This window comes from Ursus americanus, chromosome X (assembly GCF_024610735.1).
Source record: "Ursus americanus isolate L20-20 chromosome X, mUrsAme1.1.p, whole genome shotgun sequence".
Taxonomy (NCBI): Eukaryota; Metazoa; Chordata; class Mammalia; order Carnivora; family Ursidae; genus Ursus; species Ursus americanus.
In genome coordinates, this window is record NC_142164.1 from 53418560 (window position 1) to 53444060 (window position 25501).

At 35.4% G+C, this 25501-nt stretch overlaps 1 protein-coding gene and 1 pseudogene across 1 annotated transcript in view; one reads left to right on the forward strand and one right to left on the reverse strand.

Annotated features, from left to right (window-relative positions):
- DACH2 (dachshund family transcription factor 2) overlaps window positions 1-25501 on the reverse strand; it is an 813807-nt gene that overhangs the window by 185487 nt on the left and 602819 nt on the right. The gene's annotated exons all lie outside the window — the stretch shown is intronic.
- Window positions 14260-14755, forward strand: LOC123777442 (transcription factor BTF3 pseudogene; annotated as a pseudogene).

Sequence of the window (25501 nt, forward strand, 5' to 3'; positions counted from 1 at the left end):
AAGTCCCTCCCCTAGAAGGCCAGCATGGATCCTCACTGCACCAGGTCCCTAAAGCTTGAAATTTTAAAACTCAGCTTGTGTTTCTGAGATACAACACAGGTGCACAATGATGCAAGGTGGGCAGATGGCCCAGACATAGAGGGCGAATGTGGGGATCTGAGGGACATCTGAGACACATGAGGAAAGATTATTTGATCTTCTATGAAGGCTTTCTGGAGAGTAGATAGAATCAAAAGACAAGGGACAGGGCTTGTGCCATTTTCTTCCCCCTCCCATCAACATGAACTGATTTTATCAACAGTGAAGGTCTGAGCCACTTACACCAAGTCATACCTTATTTGTGCACTGCAGGTGCTTCTTTTCTAGGGCAAGTGTGAGAACCAGAGCAGCGGTCCCCTCCCCCAAAAGAAGAACACAAAGTCGACTGACCATAGAACACTACAAAGCTTCAGTTCTAATGGAAATAGGATCAGGCCTCTTCTAACAAGCAGACCAAAACACACCTATTTAAAACTTACCACATTCTGAGCAAGGTACAAACACTTTCCATGGCAGGCAAGGAGGAGCCATACAGAGAACTGGCCTGGGAGAAAAAGAAGTCAAACACAGCAGCAGAGTACACACAGCATACACCAGAGACACCTCTTGAAGCACTGGGCCCTGGACAGTATATGACTTCTTCTTAATAAAGGAATTACTCTCAGGAGCATAAAACATAACAGTCTTTCCTAACACAGAATAAGACAGACACCTAAACAAAATGCTAAGAGGGAGGAATTATCACAAAGGAAGGGTCAAGAAAAGGTCATGGCCGGGATCTAATTGAAACAGATTTAATATACCTGATCCAGAATTTAAAGCAGCAATCTTACGGTTACTAACTGAGCTTGAGAAAGGCATAAGAGACACCAGGAAGTCCCATACTATATAGATAAAAGACTTAAAAACTAGTCAGGATTAAATAAAAAGTGTTATAACTGAGATGTGAAACTGACTAGATGCAATGACCATAAGGATGGAAGAAGCAGAGAAATGAATAAGTGATATAGAAGATAAAATTATGGAAAACAATGAAACTGAAAAGAAGAGGGAAAGAAAAATATTGGATCATGAATGTAGACTTAGGGAACTCAGTGATTCCATAAAGCTTAAAAACATTTAGATCATAAGAATCCCAGAAGTGGGACAGAGGGGAAAAGAAGTAGAAGGTTTAGTTAAACAAATTATGGCAAAAAATTTCCCTAATCTGGGGAAGGAAACAGACATTCAAATCCAGAAGGAAGAGAGAATTCCCATCAAAATCAAGAAAAGCAGGACAACACCAAGAATACTGTAGTAAAATTTGTAAATTACAGAGATAAGGAAAAACTCCTAAAACCAGCAAAAGAAAAGAAATCCCTAAATTATGAGGGAATGCAACTAAGTTACCAGTAGATCTGGCCACGGAAACTTGGCAGGCAAGAAGAGAGTGGCATGATATATTCAACACGCTGAATGGGAAAAACATGCAGACAAGAATATTCTCTCCAACAAGGCTGCCATTCATAATAGAAGAAGAGATAAAGAGTTGCCCAAACAAAATTTAAAGGAGTTCATGACTACTAAACCAGCACTGCAAGAAATATTAATGATAACTCTTTGAGTGGTAAAGAAGGACCAAAAGCAACAAAGAAAGGAACAGAGAAAATCTCCAGAAACACCAGCTTTACAGGTAATACAGTGTCAATAAATTCGTATCTATCAATAATCACTCTGAGAGTAAATAGACTAAATGCTCCAATCAAAAGACATAGGTTATCAGAATGGAAAAAAAAAACAATCTGTATGCTACAAGAGACTCATATTAGATGCAAAGACATTTACAGATTGAAAGTGAGTGAATGGAGAACCATTTATCATGCAAATGGACCTCAAAAGAAACCTGAAGTACCAATACTTATATCAGACAAACTGGATTTTAAACCAAAGACTGTAACCGGAGATGATGAAGGGCACTGTATCAAAATAAAGAGGTCTATCCAACAAGATCTAACAATTGTAAATGTTTATGCCCCCAACTTGAGAGCACCCAAATATATAAAACAATTAATAATAAACATAAAGAAACTCATTGATAATAATAAAATAATAGTAGGGTTACTTTAATACCCCACTTACTTCAATGGACGGATCATCTAAAGAGAAAATCAACAAGGAAACAAGGGCTTAGAATGACACACTGGACCAGATGGACTTAACATATACAAATATATATGAACGTATATGATACATACAACAGATGAACTTAACAGATATATTAAGAATACTTAATTAAGAATACTTCATCCTAAAGCAGCAGAATACACATTCTTTTAGAGTGAACATGGGACATTATCCAGAATAGATCACATACTGGGTCACAAATCAGGCCTCAACATATACAAAAAGATTGAGACCATGCCATGCATATTTCCAAACACAATGCTATGAATATGAATGCAGTCAGTAGAAAAAAATTGGAAAGACCACAAATACATGGAAGGTAGGGAATATCCTACTAAAGAATGAATGGGTTAACCAGGAATTAAAGAAGAATTTTTTTAAAAAGTCATGGAAACAAGTTGGAAGAAAGGGATAAAGAAAGGGGGGTAATCAGAAGGGGGAGTGAAGCATGGGAGACTATGGACTCTGAGAAACAAACTGAGGGCTTCAGAGGGGAGGGGGGTGGGGGAATGGGATAGACTGGTGATGGGTAGTAAGGAGGGCACGTATTGCATGGTGCACTAGGTGTTATACGCAACTAATGAATCATCAAACTTTACATTGGAAACCAGGGATGTACTGTATGGTGACTAACATAATGTAATAAAAAAACATTAAAAAAAAAGTCATGGTAACAAGTTAAAATGAAAACACAATGGTACAACACCTTTGGGATGCAGCAAAAGTGGCCCTAAGAGGAAGGACACAGCAATACAGGCCTACCTCAAGAAGCAAGAAAAGTCTCAAAAATACAATCTTACACTTAAAGGAATTAGAAAAAAAAAAAACAATGAAGCCTAAAGCCAGGAGGAGGAGGGAAATAATAAAGATTAGAGCAGAAATAAATGATATAGAAGAAACAAAACAAAGCAAAAACAAAACCCAGGAGAACAGATCAATGAAACTGGGATCTGGCTCTTTGAAAGAATTAATAAAATTGATTAACCCATAGCCAGACTGTCAAAAAGAACAGAGAAAGGACACAAATAAATAAAATCACAAATGAAAGAGGAGAGATCACAACCAACACCACAGAAATACAATTATAAGAGAATATTATGAAAAATTATATGCCAACAAATTGGGCAATCTGGAAGAAATGGACAAATTCTTAGAAACATACAAACTAAAAAACCTGAAACAAGAACAAATAGAAAAATTGGACAGACCTATAACCAGCAAAGAAGTTGAATCAGTAATCACAAATCTCCCAACAAACAAAAGTCCAGGGACAGATGGCTTCCCAGGAGAATTCGACCAAACATTTAAAGAAGAGTAATACGTATTCTCAAATTGCTCCAAAACAAAGAAATGGAAGGGAATTTTCCAAACTTAATCTACCTTGATTCCAAAACCAGAAAAGGCCCCAATAAAAAGGAGAAGTGCAGGCCAATATCCTTGATGAATATGAATACAAAAAATCTCAACAAAATACTAGCAAATCAAATCCAACAGTACATTAAAAGAATTATTCACCACGATCAAGTGGGCTTTATTCTTAGGCTGCAAGTGTGATTCAATAATTGCAAATCAATATGATACACCAAATTAATAAAAGAATGGATAAAGACCATATGATCCTCTCAATAGATGCAGAAGAAGCATTGGAAAACATACAACATCCATTCTTGATGAAAACCCCCAAACAAGTAGGGATAGAGGGAACATATGCAACACCATAAAGGCCATATACAAAAGACCCACAGCTAATATACTTAATGGGGGCACTTCTCCTCTTTGGTCAGGAACAAGACAGGCATGTCCACTCTCACCAACCTTATTTAACAAAGTACTGGAATTCCTAACCTTAGCAACCAGACAACAAAAAGAAATAAAAAGCATCCAAATCAGCAAGGAAAAAATCAAAGTAAGTTTCTTTTCCTTCCTTCCTTCCTTCCTTCCTTCCTTCCTTCCTTCCTTCCCTTCCTTCTTTCTTTCTTTCTTTCTTTCTTTCTTTCTTTCTTTCTTTCTTTCTTTCTTTCTTTCTTTCTTTCTTTCTCTTTCTTTCTTTCTTTCTTCTTTCTTTCTTTCTTTCTTTCTTTCTTTCTTTCTTTCTTCTTTCTTTCTTTCTTTTATTTTACAGAGAGGGAACACAAGCAGGAGGGGATGAGTGGGAGGGAGAGAGAAATCCAAGTAGATTCCCTACTGAGTGCAGAGCCTGATGCAGGGCTCGATCTCACTATCCTGAGATCATGACCTGAGTTCAAAGCAAGAATTGGTCATTTAACTGATGAGTGACCCATGAGCCCCTCAAACTTTAATTATTTACAAACAACATGGTACTCTACCAAGAAATTGTTATAACTGATACACAAATTCAGCAAAGTCACAGGATACAAAGTCAGTGTACAGAAATCTGTTGCATTTCTATACACCTATAATGAAACAGCAGAAAGAGAGTTCAAGGAATCCATCCCATGTACAATTGCACCAAAACACATACAATACTTAGAAATAAGCTTAACCAAAGAGGTAAAAAGATCTGTACTCTAAAAACCATAAGACACTTATAAAAGAAATTGGACATGACACAAAGAAATGGAAAAACATTCCATGCTCATGGATTGGAAGAATATTGTTAAACTGTCTATACTACCCAAAGCAATCTACACATTTAATGTAATCCCTATCAGAATACTACCAGCATTTTTCACAGAGCTATAACAAATAATCCTAAAATTTGAATGGAACCGCAAAAGATCCCAAAAAGCCAAAGCAATCTTGAAAAAAAGAAACAAATCTGGAGGCAGCACAAGTTATATTACAAAGCTGTAGTCATCAAGACAGTATAGTACTGGCACAAAAAAGATGCACAGATCGATGGAACAGAATAGAAAATCCAGAAATTGACCAACAACTATATGGTCAACTAATCTTTGACAAACCAGGAAAGAATATCTAATAGAAAAAAGACAGTCTCTTTAACAAATGGTGTTTGGAAAACTGGGCAGCCACATGCAGAAGAATGAAACTGAACCACTTTCTTACACAATACACAAAAATAAATTCAATATAGATGAAAGAGCTAAATGTGAGACAAGAATATCAAAACCTTGAGGCAGCAACCTGTTTGACACGGGCTGTGGCAAGGTCTTACTAGACACATTGCTGAAGGCAAGGGAAACAAAAGCAAAATGAACTATTGGGAGTTTATCAAAATAAATAGCTTTTGCACAGCAAAGGAAACAATCAAGAAAACTAAAAGGTAACCTAAGGAATGAAGAAAATAATTGCAAATGACATATTTGATAAAGGGTTAGTATACAAAATATATGAAGGACTTAGAAAATTCAACACCCATACAATGAATAACCCAATAAAAATGGGCAGAAGCCATGAATATGTATTTTTTCCAAAGAAGACATCAACATCACTCATTATCAGTGAAACAGAAGTCAAAACTACAATGAGATATCACCTCACACCTGTTAGAATGGCTAAAATCAACAACACAAGAAACAGCAGGTGCTGGTGAGGATGTGGAGAAAAGGGAACCCTATTGTACTGTTGGTGGGAATGCAAACTGGTGCAGCCACTCTGGAAAACAGTATGGAGATTCCTCAGAAAGTTAAAAATAGAACTATCCCATGACCCAGAAATTATATTAGTAGGTATTTACCCAAAGGATACAAAAATATTGATTCAAAGGGATACGTGTGCCTTGATGCTACTATGTTAATAGCAGCATTATCAACAAGAGCCAAATTATGGAAAGAGCCTCAGTGCCCACTTATAGATGAATGGATAAAGAAGTGATATATATATATATATATATATATATATATATATATATATATATATATATATATATATATATAATGGAATATTACTAAGCCATCAAAAAGAATGAAATCTTGCCATTTGCAGTGACATGAATGGAGCTAGAGTGTATTATGCTAAGTGAAATAAGTCAGTCAGAGAAAGACAAATACCATATGATTTCACTCATATGTGGAATTTAAGAAACAAACAAATGAACATAAGGGAAATGGAAAAAAAAAGAGACGGAGACAAACCATAAAAGAGACTCTTAAGTGTAGAAAACAAATTGAGGGTTGTTGGTGAGGAGGTGGGGGGGTGGGCTAAATGTGTGGTCGGTATTAAGGATGGTAGTTGTGAGCATTGGGTGTTCTATGTAAGTGGAGAATCACTAAATTTTACTCCTGAAACTAATATCTCACTATCTGTTAACTATGAATCTAGATATAAACATGAAAAATAAAAAGTATAGATCCTATACTCTAATACTTTCAGTTTTTTTAAATGTTCTCCAAATTCTCTATGATCACTTTTTTACATTACCTGCCATGCCTAATGCTTGAGTTTCCCTGTACTAATGCTCCCATCACTAAGACAAAGCCTATCTTTCATTGGAAGTTATCCAAAATAACCCGTTGTTAAGAACTACTGTAATAGACTGATTGACTTTTCTTGCAGTAGTAAATCACAGCAACAAATTTAATTTTTTCCTTGGAAGTTTCTAAATCAAAAGTTATTACAGAATTGTTCATCTTAACTATTTTATCTTTAAGCATACTTTCCTGTAGGCTATTTAGAAGACAAAACAATGTTAGTTATAAAATTTCCATCTATGTATTTATTTTGGACATTGCAGGGGAATGTAGTTCTTTGTTTCTAATTGGCAAAAAAAAATTTTTTGTCAATAATGAAGACAGAGCTAGAATTACAGTGTGTCCTACAGTATATTAATCCATAGGACTTTCAGTTATATATTAAATGAAATGGCATACTACACAATCAGCATCCAGTAAATATTTATTGACTACCAACTATATTCCAGAAACAGCTGCCAAATTTGATACAATTGATCTATCCTTTACATATTTTTCATACCAAATTTATGTATGAGACTGTTCTAGGCTAATGAATATAAACAGGAAAACTAGACAATTATCACATTGCTGCAAAGTATAAGGAGCTTTCTAGTATTTCATAATGGAACAGCTAGAATCCCTAGAGTTAATTTGTACATTTGAACTCAAACAGGTCATTTCATTAGCTCTTATAGCTAACATATTATGTGTGCCAATAACAAAGACATTGTTTTTAAGAAGTGGAAAAAGAAAATCTAATGATAACCATATATATGTGTCTATGTTTGCAATATATTGCCAGAAGGGAGGCAAACAGCACACCACTTGCTTTTAATCTTAAGAAACAAGGATTTTATAATTGTTGCTCTGTCACTGATATGATCTTTGATTTCTTTTGCAAAGAAAGAGTAGGGAACCCATTGATGGTCTAATGTTTCATGGGAAAAAAAGCTAGTTATCATAGCAAATAAAGATTCTGTTCACCATTATCAAATTGAAATCTACTTGATTGCTTTGCAATGTTAGCAGAATCATGAACCCACTGTTTGGGAAAATTTCCTTTCTCATTACATTGTGTTCCTACCCATTATGAAGTCACCAAAAGCTATTAACCTGTATATTGATGAAACCATATGTGTTCTCGCTTTAATTTCTCCACCATGAGCTATTTTGCCATGGGAGAATGTTGTCTTTGGAGTTTAAAGTAATGTATTGACTTATGTACTATCTATTTGAACTTAGCCAAATTGCTGAGCCTCTTCGGGTTTTGGTTTCTTCAACTACCAAAATGTAATAATACCTGTTCTATTTACTTTGCAGAATTTTTGTGATAATCAAAGGAAATAAATAGGTGTGAGACTGCTTTGTGAGCTAAATTGCTAAACAAATTTGAGCTTCCAAATAAGGGCCTCACAGTATTTTTTCTCTTTTCCCAAGTCTTGGATCTACTAAGAAGAGTTCAACGCATGAATTAGAAAGCAAAGGAATGCAGTAACAACTAAATTGATCATCATATACTATTAAGTATGTACTAATCAAAATCTCTAAGAAAGTGTCCAACCATTCTTACTACCATAAATGTCAATAATACATGTGTTTTGGAGGGAAGATGAAACCTATCTATAATACATTTCTTTGTAAGACTTTTTTGTGGCTCCTGGAGTCCATTAGCATTAAATGAAAAAAGATGTAAAATTTACAAACATTACTAAATCTTTAGTGACCAGAATGATTTGTGGCAGTAGCATTTACTGACAATGAAGAACATGATGTACAGAATAGCTGTTGCACTCAGTCTGTCCAGTCTTTAAATTCTTTGGTTTGAAGATAAAATTGTTCTTTAAAAGAAGGTATTATTTTGTGTGATCATGCTAATGTAAAATACATGCTTCAGTAATATGGTCTCTGGCACTTAATTAAACTTCTCTATTTAGTCTTTGCAATAACATTCAAAGATCATTATCAGGAACAAAGCAACAAATATAAAACCCTTGTTTCCTAAAATTAAACACACGATACATGCCCTTTCCTTCCCCCACTACAGTCAGTATATTGAAAGTAACACTAAAATATTTGGATTGGAAGTTTTTATTAGATCTTATTTTCCTCCTTTTAAAAATCAATTTCTTTGTTCTTGCACACATCTCCTGTCAATAAAATGAAAAATGATATAGATTTAGGAGGATAGTGGTCTCAGTGTAGCATCTCTCATATTATTATTCCAGTATCATCTGTTACAAAGTAAGACCAATTCCCACATCTAATTACAAACAGGATTTCAGAGTCATTAAACAAAATACATTTCCATTAGTGCTGCTGTAAGATGATAGAGAAAAAATGAAGATTAGTTCATGTTCCACCTTTGTTTTCAAGCTTTGAAGATTTAGACCTCTGTACTCAGACACCATAAATTTGTGGAGAATCAACAAGGTGATAGACATGTAAAAATGCTTCATTCTTCTAAACAGTTTAACTACACTACTTGCATTTTGTCATTAGTTTTTGTTCCATTGTATTTAGTTCTGATAGTAAAAATAGCAAGAAACTGAAAGCTTCCTTCCTTATTACTTGGAAGGTGCCTGGAGGTATGTCCTTGTGCTCTACAAAGAATTGTTCTACATATCTCAAAGTAAATTTGGTACAACAAAGCTTACATAAGAAAATGGATTACTTGCAAGTAGGTAATCTTGATTCAATGAGACAAAGTTTTTTTTTCTGCTATAAAATGCAGTGTCTGTTTTTAGAATGCAAGAAAGGTTATAGACTAGATAAATAAAGTAAAGTAGATCATACAATATGCTTAAATGGCTGAAATACAAACTAAGAGGTATATATTTTCCTTCAATGAATGCATGCCAGTCCATTAACATTAATGCTTCCAGGGAGGACTATACCTTGAAGTATTGCTGAATGACTGAAGTACACAATCAATGGCATTTTATTTAGTTACAGCTTTTCTTATGGAAAGTCTGTTTAGATAGTTCAAAGAGACCTTTAATGTTTTGCTGCTCATAGTATGTTAAGACATATAGTTCATGAAGATCAGAGCTTTTCTAAACTGGAGGAAGATAAATAGAATTGATCTGGTTGTATAAGTAAAGGAGAGAGAAGGTTTCTCATTTCAGTTTTAACTCTTTCAAGAACAATGATAAGCCCAATTCTTATTCTATCATATATTAATGATTTTACCCTTTTATTTTGGGGGTCGTTGGACCAGGACTATGTTTTTTTTTTTGCCATGTGCTGTTGAGATGCATTATATAGCAATTCAGCATTATCTCATGTGTATTAAGAAGATGTATTCTAGTTATAGTAGTATTCTAGAAAAGAAACAGAAGGTTGATAATCAAACCATATGTGCATTATTAGTTTTCTAAAATTTATTTATAGGCAGTCTCTGAACTAAATGGCCACCCTTACATATGTATAGAACATTTCTCTTGCTCCCTTCTGAAATTAGAGTGCTGGAATAACCAGTTACCCTATACCCAAAGGTAGAATTACCATAGCTGGTATTGACCTTAAATGTCCCCCACTTCTTATTTTTATATATGTTTTAAAAAAGCACACAGAGGGTCAGATACAGGAAGAAAATTGCTTCTTGGCAGACATGGTTCTAGAACCCAGATCTCCTAATATCCAATGATCATTTGGCTTCCTCTGAGACCTTGCAACTTAGTTTCAAATGCATCCTCTTATTTTTCCTTATTTCCAAACCATCCTGACAGTTCTTGTTTCTTGCCTGAAGGTAGGGATTCAGCCTGCTCAAATGTAATCCAATTATCTACAATCCACACAAATACTTTATAAATTTAAGTACGTACCAAATGTATTTTCATAAATAATTATAACAGATATTGATAACATCCAAAATGGGAAATAATCAGAAATTGTCAGGAAGATTTTGCCTAGGAGGGATATGTCTCTCTTCTTTTTCTCTTTTCTCTCTCTTTCTCTGTCTCACACACTTCCAGAAACATTATTTCAGTATATGAAATGCTATTAATATACCCAGCAGGTAATTCCAAAAGTAGACTCAGCTCAGAAATGCAGTAAAAAGAGGATGGTGAAGAGGAAAAGGAGAGGATAGAGTTGGAAACATCATTAAGAAACACAGGAGCTAGGCATAAGTGGTGATTTAGACCTCACACCATTCCACAGGTAGACTGAAAATATCAGTTGAGCTCCCTGAGTGTTTCACTTACTGTGATTCTGCCAGTAGAACTTTCAGATAATGGTGATAATTATGAGCTTTCCAAAAATAAAAAAAAAAGTGTACATCTATACTCCTACCAAAACAGTCCTCTATGGAACACAAACCCCACAAGAACTTACAAAAAGAAAGTTTAACCATCCATATGCCAAAGTATGCACATCTCTCCATAGAAAGGCTGGAGACCCAGAAATCAGGGGATAACATGTGTTCTACAAATTACTCCTAGGAGCACCTGGGTGGCTCAGTCAGTTAAGCATCTGACTCTTGGTTTCAGCTCAGGTCACAGTCTCAGGGTCATGAGATCAAGCCCCATGCTGGGCTCTGCATTCAGTGCAGAGTCTGCTTGAGATTCTCTTTCTCCCTCTCCTTTTGCCCCCCCACCCCATCCAAAATAAATAAATACATAAAATCTTTTTAAAAAATTACTCCTATGCATTATTTCCAGTGGTAATATCAAAAAGTTTATAATTTTCTACCAAAGTAAGGTGCAATTTTAAATTGGACCACCTCACTAGGAATCCAACTTTTACAACCTTTCTTGAGACTTTTCCAAAATATAGTGACACCAAAAATCTCATTTTTCAATTTTATGCCATTATTCCTGGTTAGCTAGTTATGTGATTTTTTCCTTTGTTGACTATAAATTAGCAGCTAACATGGAATAGAACTATTTTATTAAAATAGAATATTTTATTAAGATAATATGGAATAGAAGAGTTTTATTAAATGTAAAGACAAACTTATAAATGCACAATGACTTACAGAGAAAAGTCAGGGTATAACCATACTATAGAAAATACTAGGATCACCAGACTGAAAACATAAAAGTCTTGTTTCTATTACCACTAAATTTCTCTTATTGCTAAACTATGTAACTTTAAGGAAGGCACTGGATTTGTTTGTGCCTTTCTTTTCTATACTTTCAACAATAGGAAGAGTATTGGCTTCTTACTTGCCTCACAGGAGTAATATAAAGGCATAAGGAGATCAATAACTATATTTTGGCAATACGTATTTAAAAATAATTAAAATACTATGTCATTTTTATATTAGTAGAGAATAAAACTTTCCATGTTTATAAATGATATAGTACTGTGGTTAAAGCACTAAAACAAAGTATTTTCTCCCGTTTGTTGAAAGAAAATGATTAAGAAAATACTTTGTTCATGGGATAAATGTGTAAAAATAATACATACCTTAACAACCCCAAAACACTCCTGGGAAAACTGCACAGCACTCACAAAGATGAAAAACAGTCTTTCTTTGGTCTTGTCATCTTTAACACTAAAATAACAGCCTAGACATTTTGCTTTTTTAGAATAAAAGATCTACCTCTTTTGCGTTTTGAAGCACTTGAAAATTTAAAAGAGAAAAACTAAAAAATGCTGACCGCATAATAGCTGACTATTCATGGTGGGTGTAGAACATGAAAGGTTACAATATAGATCTGTGCCTACGCATTTCTTTTCAACTTGAACAGCATCCTCCAGCTTCTGCTAACTTGGCAATCATACAGCTGACAGATTTCTGAGTTTTCTAAATAATGCATGGGCTTTTCTTCTAACGTGTCAGTGAAAAAGTATCAATTCTGCCCCAGTGTCATTCATGATGCTGATTTGACTTGACAGCATTCCATTAAACCAATGAGATTTTTTTTCCTTCTTCATGGTTCCTTAAATATGCCTCTGAGTGATGTATTTGTGGTTTTTTAAACAGATTATGAAGGGATCACATTTATAAGAAAACTCCATGGCAGATACAGTTGGAAAAAAAAGTTACAAAACAATAAAACTTTATAATAGGACACATTTCCCAATTCTCTTGATTCCTCAAATACCACCCCTCTTACCTCCCCTGCCCCAAAATGAAAGGTCTACACTCAAAAGTTTTGAACTTCTAAGGAAATATCACTGGAATATGTAGTACTGCTTGGTATCTTTCTTGGGAAAGCAAAAACACATTCATTAAATCATGCATGTTAACTTCAGAGACAATACAAGGACTTACTCAGTCCTTTAGGAAAGCAGGACTTTATGAAAGTTTTTTTATGAAACCAAGACAATGAACTGATGCTCCATTGATTATGCCCCAGCAGTATAAATCAGCCTAAAGCCAGAAAGTCTGAGAAGACCATTTGTGCTCTATTTTTAGACTAAGGTATATATTTTTCAGAGAAGCTGCTGCCCCATAAAATGTAAAGCTTGAGCATCCGGAGAAAAAAACTTTTGCCTGGTGGTTAATAATGATTTAGATATAAGTAAGTCCTAGGGGGTTCTAAAGGTTTCTTTGCAAAATTATGCAAGCCATTTAAGATAAATATTAGGATCTTGTAGTGATCTCCTAGAGGAGGAATTTGTAACTATTCATGACCCAGCTAGAAAGGTTTGACAATTTGATTCAGATCGGAAAAAGAAACCTGGTCTAGGAATGCATCAGGTAAAGTAGACATGGACTCAGTTTGCATGTGAAGAATAATCCTTGTGAAATGACTTTCATTTTGTTGGCAAGAAAGAGAAGTCAAGCATCTTCAATAAAATTTTGAAATACATTTCTTTAGAAAATGTTCTGGGCTCAAAAAAGGGGTAAAATCTGAAACAGAGTTAAGTATTTGGGCCCCCAAATCTCTTTTCACCTAGTTGTACACAATCTCTATCCATTAGCCTTTCTTTGCCCAGGGAACTCCCTCCTTTCATCAGCACCAACTCTCACACTTTCATTCATACTAATATGTAAACAACTGAAAAATGTGAAAATTATAATATCCTAGGGAAATTTAAAATGGACTTTGTACTTTGCATTAGACATGTACTAAGAGAGTTGGCAATGTCAGAAACATTTCCCAGAGACCATGAAATCATCTTACTTACAGATAAAACCAGCTCTGGTGAAGTATCCTATATTACTTGATTAATTAATTTTGCTAAAGGGAAAATGTTCTTTGAGAATCCATGCCCAATCAACTTCCCTCAGTAAGTCAGAAACCAAAACTCTCACACATGAATGAAATACTTCCTACAGTGAGCGCCTACATTAAGTTTCTATATTGAGTTTCTACAGTGACAGTCAGTGGCTTTAATTAAGATTTTAGAAAGTTTCTCCAACTCTATTTTTTTATTCCTGGAGAGTGACTGATTTTCACTGTGTATACGCAGGTGTTATTTTATTTTTTTTTCATTTTTCTTCCATATATATTTACTGCTTATTTATTAATAAAATTTAAGCAGAAATATAGTCAGAGTATTTTGATAAATAATTACTTATGGTTAAGTATTTTCCTTTTATCATTAACATAATATATATTTATATGTATGTGTGTAATACACATATTTATAAATGTGAGTGTATGCCCTCTAGCTGCCACCTTGTGTCCCCATGTGTGTGTACCTCATCTCAGCTAGTCCTCCTGAGACCCCCTGTGCACTGATCTTAGAGCCCCAGGTGGTCCCATTTCTGCTCCATCATGTGAAAGATACTACCATGAACCAGGAGAAACTCACCAAACTGCAAGCACAAGTGTGCATTGGTGGGAAAGGACTACTTGTCAAAAGAAGGTGGTTCATAGAACAACTACAGCAAATGATAAAACAACAACAACAAAAAAAACCACTTTGGTCTTTCTTAAAGAAGTTAGGGGTAAACAATAACTCTGGTATTGAAGAAGTGAATATGTTCACAAACCAAGGAACAGTGATCCACTTTAACAACACTACAGTTCAGGCATCCTTGGCAGTGAACACTTTCGCTGTTAGGCCATGCTGAGACAAAGCAGCTGACAGAAATGCTACCCAGCATCTTAAGCCAGCTTGGTACAGACAGTCCAACTTGTTTACGAAGACTGCCTGAAGCTCTGCCCAAATAATCTGCAAATGGAAAAGCACCACTTGCTACCAGAGAGGAGGAGGAGGATGAAGTTCCAGATCTTGCAGAGAATTTTGATGAAGCCTCCAAGAATGAAGTAAACTGAATTGAGTCAACTTTGGAACAAGATAAAATTTGAAGTTACTGGAAACTGCTATTTTATGATTACTTTTTATAAAATCTTGTTGATGGATCTGATAAAATCTAGATCTCTAATATTTTTAAGCCCAAGCCCCTTGGACACTGTGGCTCTTTCAGTTTTTTGCTTATGCACAATTCATTCTTTGCAGCTAATTAACCTGAGGAAGCCTGGGAATAAAGTTTGAAACAAGATTAATAAATTTCTTTGAATAATAAAAAAATGTGTATGTGTAATTTGGGGTGTGATGATTCCCTTGAAAGGCCTCTTATTTAACTATTCTAAGGTTTAAGATTAAGGCTTTTGTCTTTCCGTATTGTAAAACAGAAAAGAAAGGAAAAGTCCTAAGAGGAGAATAATTCCCTTGAGGACATACCTGAATCCATAAACAATGTATCTTAAGAGAGTTCAGCCTCTGGCAAACTTTCCAATATGTAACTTCTTTTCATCCTGTGCTCATGGTCGTGCTATTTCAGCAGGAAAGTCTTGTAAAACCCTTCCTCCCAATCCTGGAGTCAAATAGTCATGTGTTTATCCCTGGTAGTAATACTCTTTGCACTCTTCTTGGACTAAACTTTTGTCCCTTAAACAATCTTACCTCCACCTGTGACCAGTAGGCAAGGGTTGGAATGCTAGGCTAATTCTAGAAAGATCATACAAAAGCTTTGGTTTTGATGAAATGCTGCTATAATGATCCCTTTGTGGTATGATTTTTCTCTGTTGCATATTGGTATACTATAAACTTTGAAAAAATAGTCAGAGGTCAGTTCCTCTTTCCCTACATCAACTAAACTATCATATATCACTTCTTAAAATCTCTTTAAGTCACAATATTTGCTATTTTCAACATTCTTGGGAGCACTGGAGTTTCTGCTATCCAGCAGGATCAGCTTTCCTGTAAAAAGGGAAATTATAACGTTGGAATATCATGAAATCTGCATAACAAAGAAGAGGGCAGAGTATCCAGGAAATGTATGATAAACTACATTCTAATTTTTGAAACCAATCTGTAGATATATAATCCACAAATTTCACTTTGGGAATATAAAATGTTGTAGCCACTTCATAAAACAGTTTGGCATTTCTTCAAAATAGTAAACATAGAGTTACCATTTGACACAGCAATTCCACTTCTAGTCATATACCCAAAAGACACAAAAACATATGTCCACGTAAAACCTTGCACATGAACATTGATAGCAGCATTATTTATAACAGGCAAAATGTAGAACAACATAAAAGTCCATCAACAGATGAATGGTGAAACAAAATACAATGTTTTTATATGATGGACTATTATTCAGGCATTAGAAGCAGAGAAGTACTAATAAATGCTACAATATGGGTGAGACTTGAAAACATTATGTCAAGCTACAGGCCAATATCCCTGATAAACATAGATGCAAAAATCCTCAACAAAATACTAGAATACAAAATATTAGCATACAGAATTCAACAATACATTAGAAAAATCATTCACCACAACCAAGTAGGATTTATTCCTGGGTTACAAGTGTGGTTCAGTACTCACAAATCAATCAATGTGATACGTTACATCAATAAGAGAAATGGTAAGAACCATATGATCATTTCAATAGATACAGAAAAAGCATTTGATAAAGTTCAACGTATATTCATGATTAAAAAAACAAAAAACAAAATAGGTTTAGAGGAACATACCTCAACATCATAAAGCCACATAAGAAAAACCCACAGCTAACATCATCCTGTATGGGGAAAACCTGATAGCTTTTCCCCTAAGGTCAGGAACAAGACAAGGGTATCCACTCTCACCATTTTTATTCAACATAGTACTGGAAGCCCCTGTCACAGCAATTAGACAACAAAAAGAAATAAAAGACATCTAAATTGGTAAGGAAGAAATAAAACCTTCAGTATTTCCAGATGTCATGATACTATATATAGAAAACTCAAAGGACTCCACCAAAAATGCTAGAACTGATGAACACATTCAGTAAAGTCCCAGGATACAAAATCAATGTACAGAAATATATTGCATTTCCATATACCAACAATGAAGCAGCAGAAAGAAAATTAAGAAAACCCATTTACAATGGCACCAAAAATAGTAGGATACCTAGGAATAATCCTGACCAAAGACGTGAAAGATCTGTACTCTGAAAACTAATAAACACTGATGAAATAAATTGAAGACAACACAAAGAAATGGAAAATAATTTGAAGAACAAATATTGTTAAAATGTCTATACTACCCAAAGCAGTCTACACATATAATGTAATTCCTATGAAAACACCAGCAGCATTTTTCACAGAACTAGAACAAACAATTCTAAATTCTAAAATTTGTATGGAACTTCAAAAGACCCCAATGAGCCAGAGCAATTTTGAAAAAGAAATCCAATGCTGGAGACATTACAATTCCAGACTTCAAGTTATATTACAAAACGGTACTAACCAAAACATGACGTTACTGGCACAAAAAATAGACACATAGATTAATGGAGCAGAAAAGAAAACCCAGAAATGAACCCACAGCTATATGGTCAATTAATCTTTGACAAAGCAGGAAAGACTGTCCAACGGGAAAAAAGAATTACTCTTCAACAAATGGTGTTGGGAAAACTGGATGGCAACATGCAAAAGAAAGAAACGACCACTTTCTTACACCATACACAAAAACAAATTCAAAATGGATGAAAAACCTAATGTAAGACCTGAAACCATAGAAATCCTAGAACACAGGCAGTAAATTCCTTGACATTGGCCATAGCAATTTCTTTCTAGATATGCCTTCTGAGGCAAGGGAAGCAAAAGTAGAAAATAAACTATTGGGAGTACAACAAAATAAAAAGCTTCTGAGCAGTGAAGGAAACAATCAACAAAACTAAAAGGCAACCTATGGAATGGGAGAAGATATTTGCAAATGACGTATCTGATAAAAGGTCAGTATCCGAAATATAAAAAGAACTTATAAGATTCAACACCCAAAAACCAAATAATAATCCAATTAAGAAATGGGCAGAAGACATAGACACATTTTTTCCAAAGAAGATATCCAGATGGTCAACAAACACATGAAAAGATGTTCACCTGGTATTTTTGTCTTTCTCTGATTGACTTATTTCCCTTAGCATAATAGCATATGATTTCACTCATATGTGGAATTGAAGAAACAAAATGAGTCAACATTCAAGAGGGGTAAAAAGAGAGAGAGAAGGAAACAAATCATGAGAGACTCTTAACTATAAAGAACAAAGTGAGGCTTGATGGAGGGAGGTGTGTGGGGGATGGGATAGATGGGTGGTGGGTATTACGAAGGACACTTGTTATGATAAGCACTGGGTTTTATATGAAAATGATGAACCACTGAACTCTACTCCTGAACCAATATTGAACTGCACGCCAACTAACTAGAATTTAAACTTAAATGTATATATACATATAGATGTTCATCATCACTTACCATCGAGGAAACGCAAATCAAAACTACAATGAGATATCACCTCACCCTGTCGCAATGATTAAAATCAACAACCAGGAACACAAGAAACAAGAGGTGTTGACAAGGATGTGGTGCAGCCACTCAGGATAACAGTATGGAGGTTCTTCAAAATGTTAAAAATAAAGCTACCCTATGATCTAACAATTGCATTACTGGGTATTTACCCAAAGAATACAAAAACACTAATTCAAAGGGATACATGCACCCCTATATTTATAGCAGGATTATTTACACTAGCCAAGATATGGAAGCACCTCAAGTGTCCATTGATTGATGAATGGATAAAGAAGATACCTCATAATGCAATATTATTCAACTATAAAAAGCATGAAATGTTGCCATGTGCTACAACATGGATGGAGTTGCACAGTATAATGCTAAAAGAAGTCAGTCAGAGAAAGACAAATACCATATGATTTCACTCATATGTGAATTTAAGAAACAAAACAAATGAGCAAAGGGGGAGAGAGAGAGAGAGAGAGAGAGAGAGAGAGAGAGAGAGAGAGAGAGAGAGAGAGGCAAACCAAGAAACAGACCCTTAATTATAAAGAGCTGATGGTTACCAGAGGGGAGGGTGGGGGATGGGTTAAATAGGAGATGGGGATTAAGGAGTGTACTTGTGATGAGCACCAGGTGATGTATGGAATTGTTGAATTGCTATATTGCACAGCTGAAACTAATATACCACTGTATGTTAACTAACTGGAATTAAAATAAAAATTTACCAAGCCAAAATAAAATAAAACAAAACATTATGTCAAGTTAAAGAAGCCAGACCTAAGAGGTCACATACTATATGACTCTACTTACAGGGAACGTCTAAAACAGGTAAATTCATACAGTATAATGAATTATTAGATTAGTGTTTGCCAGGGTAGGGGGGAGTTGGAGGAGAATTGGGGAGTGACTCCTAATGGTTACAGGGTTTCTTCTGAAAGTAATGAAAAATGTCTGGAATTAGATAATGGTGATAATTACACAAATCTATAAATATAGTAAAACCACTGAGTTATACACTTTGAAAGGGTAAATTTTGTTACGTGTGAATTTTACTTTAATAAGACTCATAAAAATTCACTTTGTGACAATGTGGATGGACTTTGATGGCATTATGCTAAGAATAAATCAGACAGAGAATGACAAAAACTGTGTGATTTCACTTTAGGCGGAATCTGAAAAACAAAACATCTAAGCTCATAGATATAGAAAACAGATTGGTGTTTGCCAGAGGCAGGGTTTGGGTGATGGGCAAAATGGGTGAAGGGGTACAAAAGGTACAAACTTCCAGTTATAAAATAAGCCATGGTGATGTAATGTGCAACATAGTATCTATAGCTAGTAACAGTATATTGTATATTTGAAAGTTGCTAGGTGAGTAAATCTTAAATGTTCTCATCACAAGAAAAAATTTTGTAACTGTGTATGATGACAGGTGTTAACTAGATTTATTGTGGTGATCTCACAACATATATGTCAAATCATTATGCTCTATAGTTGAAACTAATATGTCAATTATATTTCAACAAAGAAATATTATATAATTGTTTTCTAGTTCCAATGTGCAGAAGAATATTTGCAGTTGACAGACTAACACCACCCTGAGCCACAAAATAATAGAAACTTTCTGAACAATTACTTTCCAAGATTTCTGTATAATAAAAGCTGATTTTTCAAGACCAAAACAAACAAAACCCCCCAAAAAACCCAAACCCAAAACCAAAAACAAAACAAAACCCTCACTTCAGATGGTTAAAACCTTTTTAACTTTCCATTAGAGACACAAGTATTTATTGAACTTGAGTTCAATGCATGCAATAGGTCATCACATACACTGGTCATATTCATACTGCAGTAATTATGACATCCAAGTATCATAGAACCATAGAGAATTACAGTTTAGAAAAAAATAGTGATTATTTCCATGTCCCTTACACTAATAGGTTCACTAACTGAACATTCATTAAATCTGGAAGATATTTAATGATCCCAACTCTAAAACTTAATGCATATTAAACTGCCCTTTTTAAAGGAAATAGAAAATTTTTAAAAATGACAGTACCTGATGACTATTTTAATTTTTTTACACACACATATACTCTTAAGAGGTAGATATGTGCTATAAATCAGCTTTTGAAATCTGGCACGGTAATAAGCTAAGCAAATTACTATTGAATTTTTTTCAAGTTCCAATTCATTTACAAAATTTTATTTTTAAAATAAAATATACCAATAGTCAGCTATTGTAAACCCCATTTATGAGTACATTCTCCCAAGTAACATATACATGACAACTCATTTACAATGATTTCTCCAAAGGTTTTAGAGAAAGGAATTAAAATTCTATTTTTCTTGGCCTAGTTTAAGAGCTATTGCTTATATTTTCCTTTTCTGTTGTCACCTGTTTGTGTTTAATCTGTAAAGAAAATATGTGTTTCCTAGAAGATACTGCAAATCGATTTGCAAATACCTTGAAGAGAACAGTAGGGTGGGTAACACCAAGCATAACTTCCTAAAGATCAAGACTTGTCAGTTGAATCTAATCTCCTCTGTGACAGAATGACAGCCTGAGGATAGAGGAGAAGAAATAGATGTAATTTATTTTGACTTTATCAAGCTTTTCAGACCAGTCTAAACAATTGGCTCATCAATAAAGTGTGAAAATCCAGGCAGGTCCATGAATAGAGAGAGTTCCCAGAAGGCAGGAGAGGAGCACTCAAAGAGTGGTCACCCCTGAATTAATGTCAGTCTGGGGCGATGATACAAAGTATCTCCTAGATCCCAAGGATAGTCAAACATTTGTATCAGTGTCCTAAACACAAACATAGGACATTTTGATCAGGTGACACTAGGCTAAAACTTCTGACAATGGGTTCAGAATCTGAAGTGACATTGCTAAATGCAAGACACAATAAGAAATAAATGATATGGAATTTCAGAGCGCTGGATCCAGGAGAGTACCCATTAAATAAAAACAATATAAACAGGTAATGGGGACAGAAAGATGTTCACATATCATAAAAATGAAGATTAGAATTCAAAAACAATAATGATTATCTCAAACTCCTTCACTTTAACTAAGGCACAAAAATAGAAGGGACTTGTTCAAATCACAAACAGAAAAAAACTGTAGCAGAAATACATATTTAGAATTAATGTACAAAAACACAAAAATGCTTAAAGAGCTTAACGTGTAGGAATCAAGGCAATAAATCCAACACTGGTTAGATTCTTACCCAGAAGTGGAGTTCTGCCCTTTGCTCTAAATAATGGACTAGTTTGGGGCAGGAAGAAAAAGAAGTATTAAGAATAAAGACAAACAATGATTGTAGTCTGAAAAATAAGATCAATAAGGAAAGATCACATTGTTTTGAATTATTCACTGTGAAAAAAAGATAATGCTTAGGCTTAACTTGGAGGTGTTTTTATACAAACTACCCTAATAATACTGACAGAACAAGTTCTTAATCCACCATATGAGTTATTAAGAGTAGACATAATAAATAATTCTTCCTTAGTCAGAGTTGCTTATGCCTGGAATAAGTTTTTAGAAGGGTCTTGGTAAAAATATGATGGGTTCTGGGGGCACCTGGCTGAGATCATTTGGTAAAGCAAGCAACTCTTAATCTTGGGGATTGAGTTTAAGCCCCACATTAGGTGTAGAGACTCTCAACTCTAGGAAATAAACTGAGGGTTGCTGGAGGGGAGGTAGATGGGGGGATGGGGTAATTGGATGCTGGGCGTTAAGGAGGGCATGTGATGTGATGAACACTGGGTGTTTTACAACTGATGATTTATTGAACTCTACGTCTGAAACTAATGAAACTATATGTTGGCTAATTGAATTTAAATTAAAAAACAATGGGAAAATAAATAAGCGAACAAAACAAACCAATGGTTCTTGTGGCTTACATTTCTTTTTAAGGGGCCACAGGCATGAAAGTAAGATGGATAAAGTGCCCAAAATTCACAATTCTATGAAAAAAGGCATCTAAAACCAGTTCTTGATATCAGGATCCAATAAAAACAAGCATGCTTCACTTGATTCTCTAGAACCATCTTGCTCCACATCTAATGAAGGGTTTGGATAACATAAAGAATGAAGGTAACTTTGGGATTTTCTATTTCGACTTTGCAAGTTAATCAACCATATATAATTTGATTCTTTCCACTATAAACTATATTGTCTAAAAGGTTAAATATACAAAATCTGCTCAGAAGCTAAACCAACACAAAAGTCAGAACAAGCAGGGACTCAGAGGATAAAGATTTACATGATTATCATTTTGGATTCTCTAGAGGAAGTCACCATGCACAGTTCTTACTGAAATAAGCAATGTAGTTGAAAAATACTCTGCTTATTTCTTCTACTTTCATTTATTTCCAAATGGGCAACCCTTGAAGTCTTTGTTATAGCAAAAAAAAAAAAAAAAAAAAAAAAAAAAGGACCTGCTGCTATATAACTATATTTCTCATTTGACAGTTACAATTATAATCATTCAGGCATCTATTTCCCACAAACTCTCCACAGCCATAACCTTTAGTGATTAATTATAAAGCTCCAGGAGCAATAATACAGAGACTAATTTCCTAAAACAATAAAAGACAGAATTTCTCATTTGGAGCTAAATGAAACATGAACAGGTTGTTATTCATGCTGAAATCTTGATGCAGAGTCATGGTGCAGCCATTATAGAAGCTATTAAACAAATTCTCAAATCAAAGAAACTATAGGTCTGTCTTCAAAAGGGAAAATACTGTGTTTGCCTAAGAAATTTCTAATATCTATGCTTGTCTTTCCTTTTTTAAGTCTCATTAATTCTTTCCTGTTTCTTCTCTTACTGAATCATCTAAAAATATCAATTTTAACCAAACAGGAGGAGATACAAGAATTAACAGAAGGGAAATTCCTATTCACTCACATTCAAACATCTCGAATACAGGCTTCTTGTCCTGCTTATTTCAAGATATGTCAGTAGATTTGGAAATTACCTTGGGTCATGGAATATGTGTTCTATGACTACCCTAGTTGTGTTTTGAAGAGCATAATGCACAATGGCTGATTTCATACCCACTAGGAAAATGTTACATTTCTGCACATTTTACTGTTGAGTATAAGTATGAAGAAGATGATATTTCACTCCACACTCTGATAAAATCTACCACAAATAAATAAAAACCAAGAATTCCACAATTAAATGGCACAAGTCAAGCAGGCAATGGGAGGATTGGAATAACAAGTTATGAGAAATGTGCAGAGAAAATAAGTTGTGATTTTTTTAAATGACAAGATAGATAAACATATTAACATCAACACAAATTTTAATTGAATCTTTGTTATATTTTTACAGCTGCCATACTTTGCTTTCTGGGGATTTAGCAACTAAGAACAATGATGAAATTGAATAGTAAGCTTGCCAGGATATGGCATTTAGAAAAGAGCATGCTCCTTCTAAAATTAAACCAAACAACAACAAAAAAAACCTCCCCATTTTTTGAGCATTCTGGTTATATAGATCACTGTGAAAATGGTTCCTAAGTGCCAAAAATCTTTTTCTAAGGTAAAATATTCACATGACCACAGATAAATGGGGTGAAAAGAAATTATTCATTTCTGCTTAAAATTTTACCTTATAATAACAAATGTTTCACATTAGGGAAAAATAAGAAACAGATTGATTTGAGAGCTGATATGTAAGTCATTGAGCTTATACTTAAAAAATGGTAGAAAGTTCTAAATCATTTTTCATCTGCAATATTTGCAGGTCTAGCATATTTTAAGGCTTGATTAATTGGACCCAGTTTCAGAACTCCAAACGTTTCTTTTCTGTAACACACTTGATGTAGGAGAAAGAAGATACTATCAAGAAAGAAAACTGGGGGGAGGAGTTAAGATGGCGGAGGAGTAGGGAACCCCTTTTTCAGCCGGTCCCCTGAGTCGAGTTGGATAGGTACCAGACCAGCCTGAACATCCATGGAATCAACCTGAGACACAGGAAGATACATCTGGATCTCTACAAATGAACATCTCCAGCACTGAGTATTGAGGTACGAAACAGGGAGCCCTGAAACCGCGCACAGATATCGGAAGATAAACGGAAGGGGGAGGGAGCTGCCGCGTTCGGGTGTCGGGAAGCGGTAGCCACCTGCACGGGGGAGCAGGCAGACTCGTGGACCGGCAACCGCAAGAGAGCAGACTGACACCGTGAGCCGGGAATGCGGGCGACCAGACTGAGGGCTGGAGCATCGGAGCACGTGGGGGCAGCTGGCGGCTGGTGGTATTAGAACACAAAGAACAGAGACACGCCAGCCCTGGAAGTGAGGGCTGGGACTCCGGGTGTGGGGCGCACATCCCAGGACACTGCAGGGTTGAGCAGCACCAACAGAAACAGAGTTAAAGTGGCCAGATAATCAGTGGAGAACGGTCCGCGATCCCTCTCTTCTGAGACAGAGGCTGAGATTCGGCCATTGCTGCTCTGACTCTCAGAAGAGGCACAGCAAACCGCCAGGGAAAGCCGCCAGAGAACAAAAGCCTGGAAATACCGGCTCACAGTGTGCCCATCCCCAACCCCCTCGCAGGGGACACGGAGACTCTACCTAAACAGGGTTGCCTGAGTATCAGTGTGGAGGGCCCTTCCCCCAAAAGGCAGGCTGAAAAATCAAGAAGCCCACATCCCTAAGATCCCTATAAAACAAGGGCGCATGGCCTGGGTCCCGGTCAATAATTTAGGCTCTGGACAACCCCGCAACCTCTCCTCATCAGAATGAAGAGAAGGAGAAGTCCCCCCCAGCAAAGAAAAGACAATGAGTCTGTGGCCTCTGCCACAGAACTGATGGATATGGATATAACCAAATTATCAGAAATGGAATTCAGAACAACAATGGTCAAGATGATGTGTAGACTTGAAAAAAGTATTAACGAAAATGTTAATGAGAATATAGAATCTCTAAGGGCGGGAATGAGAGAAAATCTGGCAGAAATTAAAAATTCTATGAGCCAAATGCAGTCAAAACTAGAGACTTTGACGGCCAGGGTGAATGAGGCAGAAGAATGTATCAGGGAATTGGAGGATGGGTTATTAGAAGAAAAAGCTAAAATAAAATCTGGACTCAAAAAATCCACACACAGGAATGTAGATTACGGGAAATTACTGACTCAATGAAACGTTCCACTGTCAGAATCATCGGCATCCCCGAGGGGGTAGAGAAAAACAGAGGTCTAGAAGAGATAC